The following is a 20,262-nucleotide window of genomic DNA, read 5'->3' on the forward strand; positions in this document are numbered from 1 at the left end:
GGGGGACAGGGGGAGGGGGGTTTGGGGAATATTATTGGCTAGTTGGCCGAAGGGCGGTTGAATCGGATTTGGGGGGAATTTTTGGGTGTGGGGGGGAGGATTTTCACGCGGTGGGCGGGGGGAGTTTGGCGGATGGTCAGTTTCCACAAGTGCAGTCCCACGTGTTAGTGAAGAGGAAAGCCGAAGCACGTTCCGTTTGCGTGAGCCGTGTGCAGGACCGAACGTGTGTGGGGTGCAATGCGACCGCGACAGGAGTGTTGTGAGTGTACCGCATTTTTTCCTTTTAAACTAGGTGCTTCACCCCCACAAAAAAATCTGTTGCTTCGCGCGATCCATCGATACTACTACTAGTAATCCGGTAATCCCGACTAAAACGGCGCGGGCGGGTCTTTTCTTGCGCGATATGCTGGGAGGTTGGCTTAGTTGGGTTTTTTAGGACGAGTAATGCTACACCTACGTAATCCCAGTTACGTAATTAACGTAATGTGAAATGTGTGAGCTGTTGATTGTAGATTGACGGGAGGGAGGGGCCCACCACCATGAAAATCAGGGGAGGAGAGAGAGAGGCAATTTACGTTAACCCTTTCGTAGGTTCCCGTAGATGTAGAAAGATGTGTCTGATCCTGCAATATAGGCCGTCTGATCTATATCTAACAGATAGGAAGGAAACTATGGCAATTTACCCGCACTCCTCTCCACATTTGCAGATAAGGCTTTCCCTCGTTCATCCTTTTCTCCCACAAGATCTTGATCTTCCGTGCAACGCACGGGCATCTTGCTAGTACTCCTACAATATGTATATTATTGTGAAAGTTCATATACACCGGCCGAGATTAATGCAAACACGACAGATTTTCATTACATTTTGAACTTTTATAGGACAAAAAAATAAAAGAAACCCGACCCTAAACCTATTCTATGGCGGCGGCCGACGTCCTCCATCTGTGATCTCCATGTACGGGGGCGGGGTTCAAGACCTGTGAAGTGAAGGTGCGGTCTCCGGCGAGGAAAAGTAGAACACGGGAGACGGAGCGGCCAGTTGGCACACCATGCCCTGCCGCCTCCCATGCCCTACTCATCCTCGGAGGAGTCCCCAACCTCAGCGGTGCCGGACGTTGGACGACGGCAAGTAGGACGCGTGGCTGACGGTGCTCCCGTCGTCGGCCGCCAGCATGGCCACCGCTTGTGCGGCGACTTCAGCGAGGGCGGCGACCTCGAGCTCCATCCCCGAAGACAAGCTCTCCCGCAGAGCGTTCACGCTTGCGGTCATGGCGGATGTGGTTCCAGGTAGGAGACGATGCACTATGGTGTGGAGGTTAGCTGGGCGTTGCCGCGTTAAGTAGCGCATTCCAGTGAGGCCAAGCGTCTGGGTGCGTCATTAAGTTGCCAGAGTTGTTCCTCGGGCACCGAGCCTCTTAATGACGACATACGAACGGACGGCATGAATGCGGGCAGCTGGCGCTGGCTGGGAATGCACCGCGCGACAGCGTGAGGGACGAGGGTTTTGGTGTGCTAGGGTAGTCTACTACGGTCGTGGCAACGTTGGAGATGCCCTTTGCTCACATGCGATCCCCGCATGTCATTGAAAAAGCAAGATGACCGGCATGGTCTTAGGTCCAGAGGATGCAGTTGGCCGCGCTACACCACTCCGCGGACGCGTCGCGGCACCCTTTGCATCCTCGACGAGCCGGGTGTTGGGATGTGTTTGGATTGTGGCCAAAGTGCACCTTGCCAAAATTTTGGTCATGACCAAAAGATTGGTCTTTGTTTGGATGGTTGCCATTTTTTTGGCATGCCAATGAACTCTAGGCAACTCTAGTTCATTTTTCCTGCCAATGTCGGCCAAATCATGGGCAACCAATACCTCAACCAAAATTTTGGTCATGACCCAAAGATTGGTCTTTGTTTGGATGGTTGCCATTTCTTTGGCATGGCAATGAACTCTAGCCAACTCAAGTTCATTTTTCTTGCCAATGTCGGCCAAATCATGGGCAACCAATACCTCAACCAAAATTTCGGCTACCCAATGCTTTGATGAGGCAACCTTGGGCACAGACCAAACATACTGTTGGTCGTACCACAGCACTAAGGCCACCCTCGGCAAACTGAAACCGACCGTGTCTAGCGACGATATGAGCGTGTCGCTCACCGCAGTCGCCGTGTCCAGAGGCGATGCTGGAGCTGCGCCCCGTTGTTGGCCCCAACGACCCACATGAACGGTTGTCGGTGGCGAGGAGGTCGTGGGCCAGCTCCTCCATTGGACTAGTCTGCGGTACGTCGTCCCGACGGGTGTGCCCCACATGTCTGTTTCCCTGTTTTCCCGGCCATATTCGAGCGTCAATGCTCCGCCTTGCGCATTAGGCCTTTCACTATGTAGGCCAAGTGAGACAACTTATTGTTTATTTGAGTCATTCAAGTATAATCATGTGGCGTTTGCTTATTTCACATTCCTCTCCAACCCTCTTCTCCATCGATCATGTCGCCCTCCAGTCGTGTCCATCCTCCCGCATGCCTCATTTGAACATTCCGCCGAGTATTATTCGCATGTACCCACCCTAGTCCTCTTTCAATAGATCTCCGGACCCCGAGATGAAATCAAGAGGGAACGAGTGGAGGCACGTGATACCTAAGGCGGATTCAAAATTTTGAACCGGTGATCATAGCATCCGCAAATCATATATAAAGGGTATTCAATGTTCATTTCGTTTTTGAACGTACAATATACTCCCTCCTATCCTTTCTACTCCCTCCTTCCATCTATATTGGGCCTAATGCATTTTTCATGACCGCCTTTGACTATTGACAAGATTAATAGTACATGACATGTATAATGCCAAAATTATATCATTGGAAGCTCCTTTCACATACGAATTTGATGGTATGCTTTATTTAAGTTGCATGTCATATATTATTGCTCTACCTTTTGGTCAAAGTTAGCCTCGAAAACGCATTAGGCCCTATACAGATGGAAGGAGGGAGTAGTTTACATATAAGTTTTATGTGTAGTCAAAGTATATCTACTTTGATAAAAAAAGGTATCAACATTCAACAACGCCCAATCAATATTGTTAGATTCATACGTACTCCTAGATTTGTACTCGAGATGGTTTCCAATTTGACTATTGACAAGATTAATAGTACATGAGATGTATAATGTGAAAATTATATCATTGGAAACTACTTTCACATACGAATTTTACCGTATGCTTTGTGTAAGTTGCATGTCATATATTATTGGGATTTTTGTATTCGTGCCCCTAGTTGGGTCACGCTCGACGGATTTGCCCCTATTTTTTCAACAATTGCGGTTTTGCCTAGCTCACTTCACTCGCCTTGTGTTTTTGCCCTTCCGGGGCGGTTCCAACCAGTGAGCAGTCACCACGTGGCGAACCTTGATTGGTCGGAGCCACCCCGGAAGGGCAAAAACACAAGGTGAGTGAAGTGAGCTGGGCAAAACCGCAATTGTTGAAAACATAGGGGCAAATCAGTCAAGCGTGACCCAACTAGGGGCATGAATACAATTGTTCCTATATTATTACTCTAACATTTGGTCAAAGTTAGCCTCGAAAAACGCATTAGACCCTGTATGCTTTGTGTAAGTTGCATGTCATATATTATTACTCTAACATTTGTGTAAGTTGCATGTCATATATTATTACTCTAACATTTGGTGAAAGTAGTATAGTGGAAGTGGATCCTCTGACATAGGTATCCCTGCCTTACCCTCCCTTTCGGTCACTTACTGGCGGACCCCATGCTTGCTAGGCCCCGCATGTCAGTTACTCAATGGGTTCGGCCACGTCAGGGGATCCTCATCCATAGTAATACTCCCTCTATTTTTATTTACTCCGCATGAAACGGAGGGAGTGGTGGTATAATAAATGACGCGGGCGGGGGAGGGGGAGGGACATCGGTTTTCTCTCAACTGTGGTCCCACAAGCGATTGAAAACACAAGACGAAGCACGTTCCATTCGGTGGGCGACGTGGAGGGTCCAGCGTGCCGGGCTGCAACGTGAACGCGACAAGAGCGATGTATAGTCAAAACCGATTGGCCGGTCGTCACCGGAACCCCTATTCACACCAGAACCTTCGCTGCTCGGCCTACGCCAGCCACTGCCCTAAAACCACACCAAATATCCAGCCCATTCCCCCACCTTTCGATCCCCTAGCCCGCATCAAGCGTCCCCTAGTTCGCCGGAAAGCCATGGTGCATCGCAAGATCACTTACTACAAGATGCTGACGCTGGAGCGCCGTGCAGAAATCGCGGTGGCGGTCGGCACCACAGACCTCCGTTCCCAAGCTCGCTTTGCGGCGGGCCAATCCCCGAGTTCTCTGGAGCCAAGCTACGAGGAGGAGGAAGCCGATCCAATGTTCATGGTGGAGGTCGCGGCGCAGAAGGCCCCCGATGGGTAAGAGACGATGGACGTCGACTTCGTGCCGGCGTCCGAGTGCCGCATGGTGCAGGCGGACCAGCGGTTCAACATGGCGATACTAAAGGAGGACCGGGAGGCAGAGGCTCAACTCGACGCGGAGCGCGCGCATGCTGCTGCCATCGAGGCTCTCCTGCAGGCGGAACCGGATGTCGTGGATGTGAACCGGGCGGCGGAGGCTCAACTTGAGGCGGAGCGCGCGGATGCCGCTGCCATCAAGGCCCTCCTACAGGAGGAACCGGACGTACTGGACTTGAACCGGGCGGCTGAGGCTCGACTCGACGCAGAGCGCGCGGATGCCGCTCTCATCAATGCCCTCCTGCAGGCGGAACCGGACATCCTGGACTTGAACTGGGCGGCGGAGGCTCGACTCAACGCAGAGCGCGCAGATGCCGCTGCCATCGAGGCCCTCCTGCAGGCGGAACCGGACGTCCTGGACTTGAACCAGGCTGGGCTCTCGTCCGTGCAGAGCGCCTGCACGCTCCGCTTGAACGAGTAGCTGGAGGCCGAGGACAACCATGGTTCGGAGACACACGTCGGCAGCGACGGCTGGTTCGCACCGGCAGCCAAAGACGACGAGGCCATCTCTTTCCGCGAGCAGTGATAGTTTTTCTTTATGTTATTGTTTTCATGGATCTTTTGCTGTGTAAAAACATATATTTGTTATGCAAGTCGCCTGACTTGGGTCAGTCTACCATTTCAGGCGGTTGGATGAATATCCTATGTCTCCTAACCCTTCTTTCCTTCTTCCTCACCTCTTCTTCTTCCCCAACAGACCACCGCACGGGTCGTACGGATACTCCCCAACATGCGGTTGGATAAACATACTCTATGAACGAAAATTATGTGTCAGCGATAGGATGGCTGAGATTGGTGTGTTAACATGCGACGGCACGTGTCAGTGAGGGTGCGTTCCCTTGGTTGGGTTTGCGGCGTGCAGGAGCGACTGTGTGAGGGTGCGGTGCGACCGCGGCGTGCAGGAGCGACCGTGTGAGGGTGCGGTGCGACCGCGATAGCCGTGCGCAAGTGTACCTCCTTCTCATTTTGAAAACTTTAGGCAAGCTTGGCAAAAATGTGTGGCGAAGTTTGGCAATGCAAGGCCTAGACCCAAATAGGATAAGTACGTACTCCCTCTGTTTCTTTTTAGTACGTACTAGGAGTACTAGTGTTAAAAAAGAAAGGCTGGGTTTTCTTTCACGGGATTTAATCGATACAAATCCTCGTTTCACGTGTCAATTAATGCGTATTTTCTTCTCCAAAGACCAAAGAGCTAACCATCTCACTCCTCATCGCTTCATTAATGCAGCGCCATGCAAACCAACCTTCTCACTTACGCATGCATGCAGGGGATATTAATGTCCTTGGTTGCTAACCCCATCAATTTTGCCTCGATTAGTGTTAGTGGCGCTTTCCAAATTGTAATTTTGATATACTGGCCTTGTGTACAAAAAATATGGAGGTAGTAACTATATTTGACTTCCTTCCCCGTTGCGGTGACGTCGATGATATTTTTTTGTGGTGGTTTGGCGAAGTGCGTTCGACGGAGAACACCATTTGCATCCAGGATGTCCTTTACTAGTACTACCAGGAGTAACTAATGCGGTGAGATGGCTTCTCGAAGAAGACGATGGAGAAGCGGAGTCAGCGAAGAGTGAAATGACGGTTGCTTCGTCTGAGCTTTTGTGATTTGACGCCTCATTGCTTTGTGATTTGTGATAGAAGGGACAGGGGAGTAGACTCTGTGCTCTTTACTATAGTACTACATGCGTCCAAGCATGGGAGAAAGAGGAGAGACGTTGCATTTTTCTATTCCTTCAATCAATCAATCATGGAGCTTCGGTTCCATCTTTTTCGCTTTGGCAAACCGTCCACAATGGTTCCCACGACGCTAAAAGCTATTTTCACATTTGGCTACACATTGTGGATGCCCTTAACCTTACCACTTGGTTTTGCTCCTGTGTGCTATCTATACAAATCTCAACTATATTGATCTAAAAAATTATAGAATCGAGATTAGTATAAAGGAGGTGATTTTGCCGCGCGGATGGCGGGGGAGGTTTCTTATTTGAGCAATGCTACATCCACGTAATGGTTTACGTAAAGTTATGAACTGATGTGATGTGGGACTATTTGATTGGATTAAAGGAGAGGATTAGGCCCACCCCACCTGAAAATCAGGGGGGCATATATAGATTAGATGGAAAGTATATGTAGCAACTACGTAGCCCTTTGTAAGTCTAGGATTAGGCTTCTTATTTTCAGAGGACGTTGTCCTGGCGGTTTGCTAACATGCGGTCCCACATGTCAGTGCTTTACCAAGCCGATCCGCATCCCACATGATGCAGAACAACGGCAGAAGCAGCACGTGGTTAAGTTGAAGAAGATGAGGGAGAAACGGATTCAGCAACGAGTGAAATGATGGTTGCTTCATCCCTCCGACTTAACTGCGGGAAAGGTGCAACTTTGTGATTTGACGCCTCATTGCTCATTACTACGCCGGCGCCACGACTGGGGTGCTTCACCCCGGCTGCTCTGCATTGTATTCCGGTATGGCACGTGGACCCGGTAGCTTGATGTCCCACATGTCGGCGAAAGGGACTAGAAGATTTATGATAGCGAGCGCTCCACTCTTACGACGGAGGAGTAGACGACACGATGGCCCAGTGAACTGTCACTTGTACTGGATAGTACTAGGATAGTTTTGCTGTTTCGCACGATCCATCGATACAAACCCGATTAAACAGGAAAGGGCTGGATTTTTCTCGCGCGGTAGATGATACTGGCCATACATTTCAAAGGCAATTTTAATGTATGCAAACTGAATAATTATAAGTAACAATATGATATCTAGAAAAACTAAAAAACACATATGATTTATTGTGTTAGAGTGTACTAGTAGTGTTGTATTGCATAGTTTGTTAGATGTAACATGCGAGAACGTGTAGAGATGTAGTTTTGGAGGGCTTACAGAGAGAAAAGCGTAATACGGTCACTGAACTTCAGAATAAGCTGATTACGGTCACTATATACGTTTTGCGGTGAATATACGGTCACTTGCTCATAGCTCAGCATCGGATTGCACTCTGTTGACCGGCCAAATAGTCTGCGTGGCGCCATGTTGACTAGTTAAATTGACCACGTTTGTTGTGGGTCCCACATGTCAGTTCGCATAGGCAAAAGGTCAGATAAACACAAATTTACACAGGCGCGACAAGGCTCCAACACGTGCGCGGGAATCACCTGGTTGTGTATGTGTCTGTCAGGGCCTGATGTGTGCGCATGCACGTGTAGGTTGAGCACTTGAGTGTGAGAGTGTGTTGGTCGTGTGGTGTACTAGTGTGTGCATGCATGCGTGCGTGTGTGCGTCTGAGTGTTCCGTGCGTGCGTGGCTGCGTGTGTACGTGTGAGTGTTGTGTGCGTGCGTGGGTGCATGTGTTTGTGTGAGTGTTGCGTGGATGCAGTTCGTGTGCATGCGTGTGTGTGTATACCAATACAAGGCCACCTTGTCCGATGTGCCCGCGGTCATGACTTCGAACCACCGTCCAAATATGTTTTGTCATTTGTTTTCATTCTTACTAGCAAGTTGCATGTGCGTTGCACGTAACATCAAGATGCATTTGTATGACTTGTTTATCTTGTGAGAGAAAATGATGAATGAGGGAAGGCCTTATTTGTGGAGAGGTGTGTGGGTACCTTTTTGCAAAATTGCCATAGTTTCTTTCCTATCCGTCAAATATAAATCGGACGACCTATATTGCAGGATGGCAGGCACACCATCATCACCAACTCTATTTTTTATAAGAGTGTATTTTATGTATTTTATAAGAGTGTACATGTAGAGTAGATACAAATCGACAGGTGGGCACGATGGTAGTGAGATAATGTGATGCAACACTAGAGGTGCCACGTGGAGCGTTTAACTGGTCAACTAGTCATGTCATGAGCAAATACAGAGTTGTACGGTGAGCCCGTGAATGCATAATAACCACTAAACATAAATGGTGACCGTAATGAGTGGATTCTGAAGTCCAATGTACGTATCGTGCTTTCGCTTCAAATACAATGATCGTCATTGCATATATCGCGAGAGAAAGATGAAACATGCCTGAATTTTCTGGGGGGGCTTACTTTTAGAGGACCTGGAGATAGTTTTGTATGCATACGTGAAAGGGCGTACATGGGGGGTATGCGATGGAGAGAGAGATGCTCTTTGTTTTTCTTTATTATGACTAACTTTGTATATAGTATAAAAATATACAAATTCACAGTGCGAAATAAATATCATTGTGGGCTCCATGCAATGCAAATTAGCGTTCGTACTCCTCCATATAACTTTGTAATGTTGTATATATGTAGAAACTCTAAAATATTTTTTTGGCCACACTTTATTCAAAAGGAATGTTGTATGTGAAATAAACGTGAAGAGAGGGCTTTTTAGATCAATGGGGTACGTGATGTAACATGTGTGAATGTGTAGTTGATGCATTTGGTGGGGCCTAGAGAGGTATGTTTGTGTATTACGTATTCGAGAGAGGCATGGATAGAGGGGCCGACGGGTGGGCGTGGGAGAGATAGCATGAGAAATGAGAGTGGTCTAGAGAGAGAGAGATGAATATGACGTCACGACAAGAGATTCCATTCCGTTGAGTGTGTGTATGCAAGGGGGGAGGGAATAGAGGCACGAGGAGAAATTTTCTATGTGTGTGGTGTTTGTGTTGGTATTTGTGGGTGTGAGAAGATAATGAGACGTGGGGGCAGAGGGTGTGTCACCGCGTGAGGTCCGGTGGGTCGAGGTGAGGCCCTTCGTTCTGTTCCGTCCTGCGCCACATTGGTTGGCCCGTGACGCATTTAGGAAGACCCATGGATGACTAGTCGTACAAGACAAAGATAGCAGAATTGTGAAGGACTCTGTGTCCACTGACAAAGCCGGCTAGGATTTGTAACCGTAGGTTCTCGGACTAAGGTAACCCCTTTATCTCTGATATTACTATTCATCCAACCTAACTTTAAGGGGCATCCTACAAAATGCTCTGCTAGAATCATACTCGTCGATTAGGAAGAGAGGTGTGAGACAATGTGTGAGAGATAGGCGTAAAGATAATGTGCGTAGATGAGACACGTAGGCAGGTCCATGTATATAGAAAGGGTCGATGAGGATTGTGCGTGTGTATGTTTGCGAGAGGAAGAGTGCATGTGATAAAGGTTAGTGAAAACAGTTGTAAATGTTTACGAGAGAGAGGGAGGGTTATATCTAGAGCATGTGTGCGAGAAAGACACCTCGGGAGAGAGTGTATGAGCATGTGTGAGAGACCACCGATGGAGAGTGAAACTACACGTAAAAGACTGCTCTACACATTGATTAAAGATATAAATTGTATCCAAATATTAGGATGGGATCATGATATTTGCAATTCGCGTACGGAGCAGTCATTGATCCATCAGACATCTAGATTCTATCGAATTTGAGCATGTCTATGTGATTATTCGACACAATTGATCCACATAGTTAGTATTTTGAACTCCAGACAATGCATCGCTTTAGCAATCGAATATAAACGTGAGTATAGTTCATGTTGTGTGTGTAAAGCACATTATACATACGAAAGTTACACAATGGACATTATAAATAGTTACTACCTATGAACTAGCATACATTTGAATTCAACTTAAGGTGGTTTAAAAAAATCGAATTCAACATGAAGTCCATTCAATTATTTGAATTTGATATCATGGCATTTGTAAACCATACCTAAATTATGGGGGCACCAATCTTTGCTCTGATTTTGTACATAATAGCATATGTAGTCGTGTACAAAATAGATTCAAATTTAGCTCCTCCATTCCAAAATAATCATAGTTATAGGTTTTTCAAGTGTCAAAATTTCAAAAAGAAGCGGATAATTTAATGAGGTTTTCAAACATACAAGGTCAAATATAACGTTGTATATTTAGGTCAATCCTCATAGTTCAAGAGTACTCTAAACGTGAATGCTTGTGTTTCAAAATTTTGAACGGAGCACCAAAAGAGCCTCTCTCGCCCGAAACCGCGTGAGACGAATGTTTGATAGTACAAGGAAATTACTTTTCTAATAACTCTGACCCGTGAAACCTACCGGCCTGACGTCCAAAGGTCTAAACCGGGGTAGGTTTGTAGCTTCATCTAGACGCCACGCAACCACATCCGAAAAACATTCATACACAATGGCGCCTAAGCACACATGCGCGCAGCCGAAATCGCTCCCGCCCACTATTTGGGACAACTGGGATTACCATCCTACCCCCGACCCGCAGTAGGTCCCAAATTTAAGAGGGGGGAAAAGTTTGCACTTTCCCCAAATTTCAAACAAGCGCGTCCCATCTTCTGTTCAAAAAAGCCAAAAACAAGCGCGTCCCAGACCGAAACATGGTTCCCCCCACCCGTTCGATTCCCCATTCGTACTCCGTGGGCACCAAAACTACCTCTCCACCAGCCGCGAAACCCCGACGTCCTCCGTCCGCCACCCCATCCCACCCATCAACAGCCACCCTCCTCCATCACGCAGGAGCCGATACCTCGATGTCGTTGTCCACCGCAACCTCAACCGCAACGCCCTCCACGGCTAGTAGTTGAAGCCGAGGCCGAGCCATCAGTACCCGAGCCATTTCAACCACGCCGTCCTGCGCCTCACCGTTGCCGCTCCAACTTCGCCACCCTCCACCGCACCGGAGCTATTCCTGCTACGCCGTCCTTCGCCGCCTCGGATCTGCTTCCCCTCCGCTGACATACGGCCACGGCAACACAGTCAACAATTTGGCCATGGGTTCGTCCAAGCATGCACCCTCCAGAACATCGGTTTCCCCGGTAAAAACAAGAAGATCGGCGCGACATGTGGGGGTGACCACACCGGCAACCTAAAAAGGTACTCCTCTTCCCTTATTCGTGCAAATCTTACGTCTCTGCTTGCACGGTATTCATCCCATAGAAGACACTAGTTGACCGCTTCTTCTTGATACTAGATGTTCCTAGTAACTCGCGATGCACAAGGTTTCTCCTCATATACTATTTCACCTTAGCTAGAGGTCCGTCGCCCCCCTGAATTTCAATTTCTGGCCACTTGATTCCCAATTAACGGAAGCATTCCCCGGCGTAACAGGCGCTAGTACGCCTATTACGCCGGGGAAGCATCGCCTTGGTGTTTATCATAGGGGCGTGTGCGGCCTAGAGCTACTGGCGCCCGATCTGGAGGTCGGCCGTGATTAAAGGGATGGCCTGGGGGCACTGCCAAGCATGGCGGTGGTGTGAGGTCGATGGGAGGGCGGGGCAGCGGAGGCAGGGGTATGGGCCGGTGGTCGCTGGCAGTTCGAGAAAGATCGTCAACAGTGACTGGCGGGAGGTAGACGAAGGCCATCTGCCCGTTCCTTATAGATCAGACAGTTCATTAAAAAATCGACTGACCTATTTATTTTCAGTCGACTGTTATCTTAGATATGACCACATGTGGTGGTGTGCTGGAGGAGTACCTGCATTTCTTGTGCTCATATATTACAAAATCATACGGAGTAGAATCTAATTTTGTTTGCCATGCAATGTTGTAGAGCTATCATATGTCTCATGTCATTTATTTTTCAGCCACCTGCTATCTGCTACTTTTACAGTGCACTAGTTCTGCACACACTTCACCCTTACTCTCATTGTTGTGTTTTTATGCCAGGGTATTTCAGACTCTGCTGCCATGAGAGAAGCCAAAAAGAAAAGATATTAGTCGCTCCAACTTGTTGTGCGGCTAGGCAAGACATGTTTCAATGCTTTAATGGGTGCAGTGTCAGCAGATGGAGACGGGGAACGTAGCTCTGGAGTTGGTGACCTCGTTCGCAATGAACCACCATCCCAGGTGCTTGCTTTAACTTCGCGGTGTCATATGTGGTTGCATGTTCCATATGGTGTCTAGCTTGTATTCAAAAGGCCGAAGTCGATAAGATAAGGAAAGATATTTTTTTACATGAACCACCATCCCGTGAGCACAAGAAGACAAATAGCTAGTCAGGGCACTGGACGAGCCAGTGACAAGCCCAGCAAAGATAGGCATCACCTGGAAGCCAGCTAAAAAGCTGCGATGTTGGCGAAGCAGCCTGCCTCCCACCAGGCTCTCAGGTCCTAGATGATCATACTCACCACTCCAGCCGGATGTCTAGCTTGTATTGCTTCCAATTTGGTTAAATTGCATCTGCTTAGCTTACACATTATACCTTTGAATATATCATGCCTTTCTATTTTTGGTACATACTAGTACATCTGTGCATTAACCATGTTCTTACATCAAACTAATGTTCTTGTGTATCCCTCATCAATCACTTATGACGAGGCAGGCAAGGGCACTACTCCTTATTTAAAGAATGCAGCGTCAGCCTCCCGACATGATTCTCAAGAAACAGAAATGCTACATGAAGATAGTGAACGTAGCTCTATAGTTGATTACAGCATTTCCCCTACACTAGCATCGCAGGTGCTTGCTCTAACTTGGCAGCGTGATATGTCGTTGCATGTTGCATATGGTGTCTAGATTGTAATTCTTCCAATCTGGTTAAACTGCATGTGCTAGTCTGCTTAGCTTATACATTATACCTGTTAATGTGACATGCCTTCCTCTATTTAGTACATAGTACATCTGTCTATTAAGCATGTCCTTACATAAAACTATTGTTTTTTTGTATCCCGCATCAATCAACATGACGAGACACCTTTAGTATATGCAGTGCGATATTAGTTGCATCTTTCATATGATTTATAGCATGCGCTGCTTCTAATTTGTTGAAATTCCATTTATGATGGGACTCTTTTAACTTGGCAGAGTCATATTGGTTGCATCTTTCATGTGGTGTCTAGCTTGCATTGCTTCTTATTTGCTGGAATGGTTTCTGCTTAGTTTACACAAACAATTGTGAACACGCCATGCCGTCCTGTTTTTCATACATATTCCATCCTTGTATCATGTGTTTGCCTTACATCAAAGTAGTGATTGTCAGTATCATGCATGAATGAGTTCTGAAGAGACAATTTTATTGCTTTTTCTTGTCGGTTTTACTTGACAATTCAAAATCAATAAAGCGAAAGGAAGTTAGCAAGGCAACAGATAAAGGTGCTCCTTCCGAACGGAGGGCCTCTACAGTTTCAACTCCTCCACACCCCCAAGATGATTTCCAAGACAACACATGCATAGACACTCAACAAAGCTGTGTTTACGATGAGCACGTCTCCCCTAGTGCAGCATCATCGGTGCTCCCTCTAACTTGGCACTGTTATATGTGGTTGCATCTTATGTGTGATGTCTAGCTTGTATTGCTTCTAATTTTGTTGAATTCCATCTGCTTACTTTACACATTATACTTGAGTAAGACATGTGTTCCTATTTCTAGAACATACAATATCTGTCTATCACACCATGTTCTTACATCATATTACTACTGTTGTGTAACCTGCAACAATCACTTATCATAAGACACGTTTGACTTTGGAGTGTGATATAGGTTACATCTCACATTCTTTTCTAGCTTGTACTACTAATTTTTTGAAATGGCACTTATGACGAGACAGTTTTAACTTGGTAGAGTGATATTCGTTGCATCTTTCATATGGTGTCTAGCTTTCATTGCTTCTAATTTGTTGAAATGCCTTCTCCTTAGTTTACACATCATAAGCTGTGAATATGCAATGCTGTGAATATGCAATGGCACTAATGACGAGAGACCTCTAACATGGTAGTGTGATGTTGTTTGCATCTTGCATATGATTTATTTCTTGTACTGCTTCACATTTTTTTAAACGCCATTTATGATCAGACACTGTTAACTTGGCAGAGCGATATATGTAGCATCTTTCATATGGTGTCTACCTTCCATTGCATTGCTTCTAATTTGGTGAAATGTCTTCTTAGTTTACACATCATAGTTCTGGTTATCTCTTCCGTCCTGTTTTTCATACATATTACATCGTCTAACATCAAAGTTCAGTTCATCTGCATCACACATCAATTTGTTCTGAAGAACTAAATTGTTATTCATTTTTCTTGTCGGCTTGACTTAACATGGCACAGAGAAAGAGGAAGAAACATAGAATGGCAGGGAATGAGAAGCGGATGAATCTTGCAGATTCTGCTGGTACTGATGGTGCAATAGAAGGTCAAAGTCCAGCAGAAAATTCTACAAACACGGCATCCCATGCTACACGAGTTGCAAAAAAAGACAAACAACAAAAAATAGCTACCACCAAACAAGGAGAGACAGCCCTAGTTCTTGCAACACCTACCACAGTACTACCAGCTGCACGACGTACTCGTGCGTCAACTGAGCTAGCAGCACGTTCCCAAGCTCCCTTGCCACCTGACACTACTTCCCAAGCACTCTTGACACAAGACGAGTTGGCAATATCAGATGAACCTTGTGAGCTTCAACAGCAAGAAGGTAGTTGCTGGAGTCAAGTTACAGTTGCATGCTTCTTTATATGTAGTCTTGAAGTTTGATGTACACTAACACTTCCTATGTTTGTTGTTGGACTAGCACCTAGGCGCAAGATGAAACAAACATCAGGGATAATGCTCGATAGGTTAACTAAATCTAGAGGAGGAAGAATGGAGATCCGTTTTGAGGCTGGTTTAAAAAGGCCACGTGATGCTACAGAGTCAGCCAAGTTAGTATCAGAGGCAGAGGTTGCTGTTAGGTGTCATGTACGTATCCTCCCAACATGGATTCAGTACAGGAATGACAAAGACGAAACCCAGTTCAACACCTTCCTCGACCATTTATCTGTAAGTATGGTTATGTATGGAAACTAGTAATATCGTCTTGCTCTTTTCGATACTTTCTAGGTTGCTGGTAATGAGACTCCCATAATTTTCAACAGATGAGGTTCAAGTTGGATAGCCAAGATGATGCAACCAGACAAGCTTGCACCCATGTTTTCAAGTCTGCTCTATGACAGTATCGGTATAACTTGAGGAAAACTCACTTTGAAGGCAAGGCTAACAGTGAACTTGCCCAAACATCTCCAGTGGAAAATATATCTGATGAAGACTGGAGAGGCCTCGTTAAACAATGGTCCGATCCGAAGTCTCAGGTACATTATATATATATGTCATCAGATCACAAGTTGAAGTCCTATTTACGCATGTGCCATACAAATCTATCTTCTTGTAGGTGAACTGTTCAAAGAACAAGGCCAACCATACGAAAGTGAAATTCCAACAGACGACAGGATCTCGTAACTATATTGCACACTGCGAGGCTCTTGTAATTAGCTGTTGTTTCACTCTTTTCGTTGTACCATATTATCAGATATATATTGACTTGTTCCGAATGCAGAGGAAAGCCCGCAAGGACCAGAAAGTACCTGAACCAAATGCTCTGGAAATCTTCAAGGACTGTCACACCAGCAAGAAGAAGGGCATGACTACACCAGTCAAAGCCGCTGTTGTAAGTCCTTAATCCTCATGCCTTTTAACTACTACTTACTCTGACTTGTGCCTTGAACTGCATGGTTTGCAGCCAATGTCTATTACTCTTTTCAATTTTATACACAATTGTCTTAGCGTATCATTGCCTATTTGTCTAGTTCCGTGCTGGACTTGCCCACACAACGTTACAATTGCCTGTTTGTCTGTTCTCAGTTGTTTTGTGATATGAATGACGTCATACTATGCTTACCATATTATAAACTTCGTCTCTTCATCCTTAGCCCTCAATACAATGTGAAGAAATAGACAATACATTAGCGATGGTACATGGTCATATGTTTGGAACCTGGTTTTATTATGTACTTTGCAATAAAATACAACTAATATTTTACATGGGTTCACCAAAATAAGTTCTGTATATAGACCAAAGCTATTTTGTTTAGTTTTTCTGCCTCCTTAATATCTTCTGTTCTGGTACTACTAATGTAAAACCTCAACTTTTCAGCGAGCTATGGAAAAAATGGTGGAACCGCTACCTTTTGAAGCTGGCGAGGCAACTATAACCGCAATGTTAGCTCTTGCTGCACTGGGTCAGTACATGTCCACTAACAGTGCCAAAAGCACGTTCCTGTGTAATACTGGGTTGGTTGTTAAGGCAATATCATCCAAACTGCCTCATGATCAAGATATGCAAGCTCAAAGCAATGTTGTATCTGCGCTCCAGACACAAGTCCATTCCCTATAGAGACCCTTTGTGAAACAAGGAGAAACATTGCTCAATGTCGTCAAGATATGCATGGTTTTGAAACCAGACTATCAGACATTTGCTATGTTGTTCAGGAGCCTAGGGGAAATGAAGGCGAGGGTTATGGTGCTCCATCGGATAATACAACATGAAAACGTAACAGTTCGGTCAAATGAACTGAGCTTCTGAACTTCTGGTGGTGCATTTATCTACTAGACTGTTAAGTTTTATGCCAACCTTCCTTTTGTTATATAGTTGTAATTTGTTTTGGTGCGATACAAAATGTATTCTTAACATGCAGCCACCGCCTGAAGAAAACAGCAAGCCATTTTCGTATAGTGTAGGGTGTTCCCTATATTTGCACTGGTGGCGATCTTTGATGCCGAGTGGATGTAATCTGTGCAATCGCCTTAATAGCCTAGCGTTAGTTTCAGCCTTATTTATTTCCTAGTTTTCTTTTCCCCTAGTTTGCTAATGGCCGCAACTACCATGGGCCATATACGGGCCTTAGGATCCATGGGTCACCTACTGGCCGTCGATAAATGGGCCTGTAATCGGTGGGCCTCGGGCCGTCAGATAAATGTGTCTACATGGGCCATAATCGGGCGTAATTGGTATCGGCCCAGCACGGTAACAGGCCATTAATAGGTTGTAGGACAGCAAAGGCTTAATTCTGTTACAGGCATAACAGGTTGTTAATGGGCCAGAATATAGGACGGGCTGGAAACGGGGCAACGGGTTAACAGGCCAGAAATGGGCCGACTCTTACATGAGGCCAATTTTGGCCCATTAGGGTAACATGCCAGTAACGGGCCGACTCTTGCCATGGGCCGAATTTGGCCCATTAGTGGAACAGGCCAGTAACGGACTGGAAGTAATCGAGGGCCTAAAAGGAGCCCAAGAACGTATGGGCCGTCAATAGGCAGAAAGCTAACACAGGCTGGAAACGGCCCATGTAAATCACGGGCTGTTAACAGGTATAAAGAAAATTATTGTTCATTATGGGCTAGACTCATCGTGGGCATATAATGGGCCGAAAGATATGAAGGCCTCATATGGGCTGAAAGACGTCGTGGGCCATACATGGGCCGAAAGTGAAATGGGATGGTATTATATTCGACGGCCCACATGACGTTGTTGGGCCGATTTCATTTAGGGCCTAACGGGCCTTGAGTTAACGGGCCGTAAAATGGGCTATTTGCAAAGAGACCGTTAACAGGCTTTTCATGGGCCAGCCCGTTAACTTTTGACCAAGTCAAACGGGCCAGCTTTGTAAGCTAAATGGGCCACTATTGGGCCGTGCAACGTGTCGACATATCATAGGCGCCTATCTGACCCGCTGACGAGCTGACACGTGTTTCGTCCGGCCAATAATAATTTTACACGTGGAAATTTCCCATTGGTCGGGGCTGTTAACGGGTTATCGGATCCAAAACCTGACCCGATAGCTTAACGGCATTCCGTTACGGTGGATGCCACGTGTCGGTCACCCTTGACGAAAGCACTTCTGTGACGCGCGATTTATCTTCATGGAAGTGGACACTTCCGTGATGATAATTTTGGTAATGTCATGGAACACTTCTACAACAGCACAGGTATGACTATCTTGATTCTGTCATAAATTTTTCATGGATGTACATGCATGACAAAAAAAGCGACCTACTGTGACAAACACGTATCATCACGGAAGTGTATTTTTTTTGTAGTGTATTGATGTCACAATTAAACTTGCCAACAGAGATACAATTTCAGCGATGAGAATTGTTAGAGATGTTGAAGTCTTGTGTGGGAAAACTAAATATCCTGCTGATTTTCTTGTTCTTACTTCTCCGCAAGATAGCTTTTGTCCCATTATATTTGGTAGACCCTTCTTGAACACTATTAATGCTAGGATAGATTGCAAAAAGAATGTTGTTACTATTGTCTTGGATGATATGGTTCATGAGTTTAATTTCTCTAAATTTAGTAAACAACATCGTGAGGAAGAATTACCTAGTAAGGATGAAATTATTGGTCTTGCTTCTATTGCCGTACCTCCTAGTGATCCTTTAGAACACTATTTGCTAGACCATGAAAATGATATGTTCATGAATGAAAGAAGGGAAATAGATGAAGTATTCTTTAAACAGGAACCTATTCTGCAACACAATTTGCCTGTTGAAATTTTAGGGGATCCTCCTCCACCCAAGGGTGATCCCGTGTTTGAACTTAAACCGTTGCCTGATACTCTTAAATATGCTTATCTTGATGAAAAGAAGATATATCCTGTTATTATTAGTGCTAACCTTTCAGAGCATGAAGAAGAAGGATTATTGAAAACGATAAAGAAGCATCGTGCTGCTATTGGATATACTCTTGATGATCTTAAGGGCATTAGTCCCACTCTATGTCAACATAAAATAAATTTGGAAGCTGGTGCCAAACCAGTTCGTGATCCTCAACGATGTCTGAATCCTAAAATGAAAGAAGTGGTAAGAAAAGAAATACTCAAGCTTCTGGAGGCAAGTATAATCTATCCCGTTGCTGATAGTGAGTGGGTAAGTCATGTCCATTGTGTCCCTAAGAAGGGAGGTATTACTGTTGTTCCTAATGATAAAGATGAATTGATTCCACAAAGAATTATCACAGGTTATAGGATGGTAATTGATTTCCGCAAATTAAATAAAGCTACTAAGAAAGATCATTACCCCTTACCTTTTATTGATCAAATGCTAGTAATATTATGCAAACATACACACTATTGCTTTCTAGATGGTTATTCTGGTTTCTCTCAAATACCTGTGTCGGCTAGAGATCAATCAAAGACTACGTTTACATGCCCTTTTGGTACTTTTGATTATAGATGTATGCCTTTTGGTTTATGTAATGCACCTGCTACTTTTCAAAGATTCGTGATGGCTATATTCTCTGACTTTTGTGAAAAGATTTGTGAGGTTTTCATGGACGACTTTTCCGTCTATGGTTCCTCTTTTGATGATTGCTTGAGCAATCTTGATCGAGTTTTGTAGAGATGTGAAAAAACTAATCTTGTCTTGAATTGGGAAAAGTGCCACTTTATGGTTAATGAAGGTATTGTCTTGGGGCACAAAGTTTATGAAAGAGGTATTGAAGTTGATAAAGCCAAGGTTGATGCTATTGAAAAGATGCCATGTCCCAAGGATATCAAAGGTATAAGAAGTTTCCTTTGTCACGCTGGATTTTATAGGAGGTTCATTAAGGACTTCTCAAAAATTTCTCGGCCTCTGACTAATTTATTGCAAAAAGATATACCATTTGTCTTTGATAATGATTGTGTAGAAGCATTTGAAACACTTAAGAAAGCATTAGTCTCTGCACCTGTTGTTCAGCCACCTGATTGGAATTTACCCTTTGAAATTATGTGTGATGCTAGTGATTATGCTGTAGGTGCTGTTCTAGGGCAAAGAGTTGATAAGAAATTAAATGTTATTCATTATGCTAGTAAGACTCTAGACAATGCTCAAAGAAATTATGCTACTACTGAAAAAGAGCTTTTAGCAGTTGTATTTGCTTGTGATAAGTTCAGATCTTATATTGTTGATTCTAAAGTAACTATTCAAACTGATCATGCTGCTATTAAATACCTTATGGAAAAGAAATATGCTAAACCAAGACTTATTAGATGGCTTCTCTTGCTACAA

This window comes from Triticum dicoccoides, chromosome 3A, assembly GCF_002162155.2.
Source record: "Triticum dicoccoides isolate Atlit2015 ecotype Zavitan chromosome 3A, WEW_v2.0, whole genome shotgun sequence".
NCBI classification, from domain to species: Eukaryota; Viridiplantae; Streptophyta; class Magnoliopsida; order Poales; family Poaceae; genus Triticum; species Triticum dicoccoides.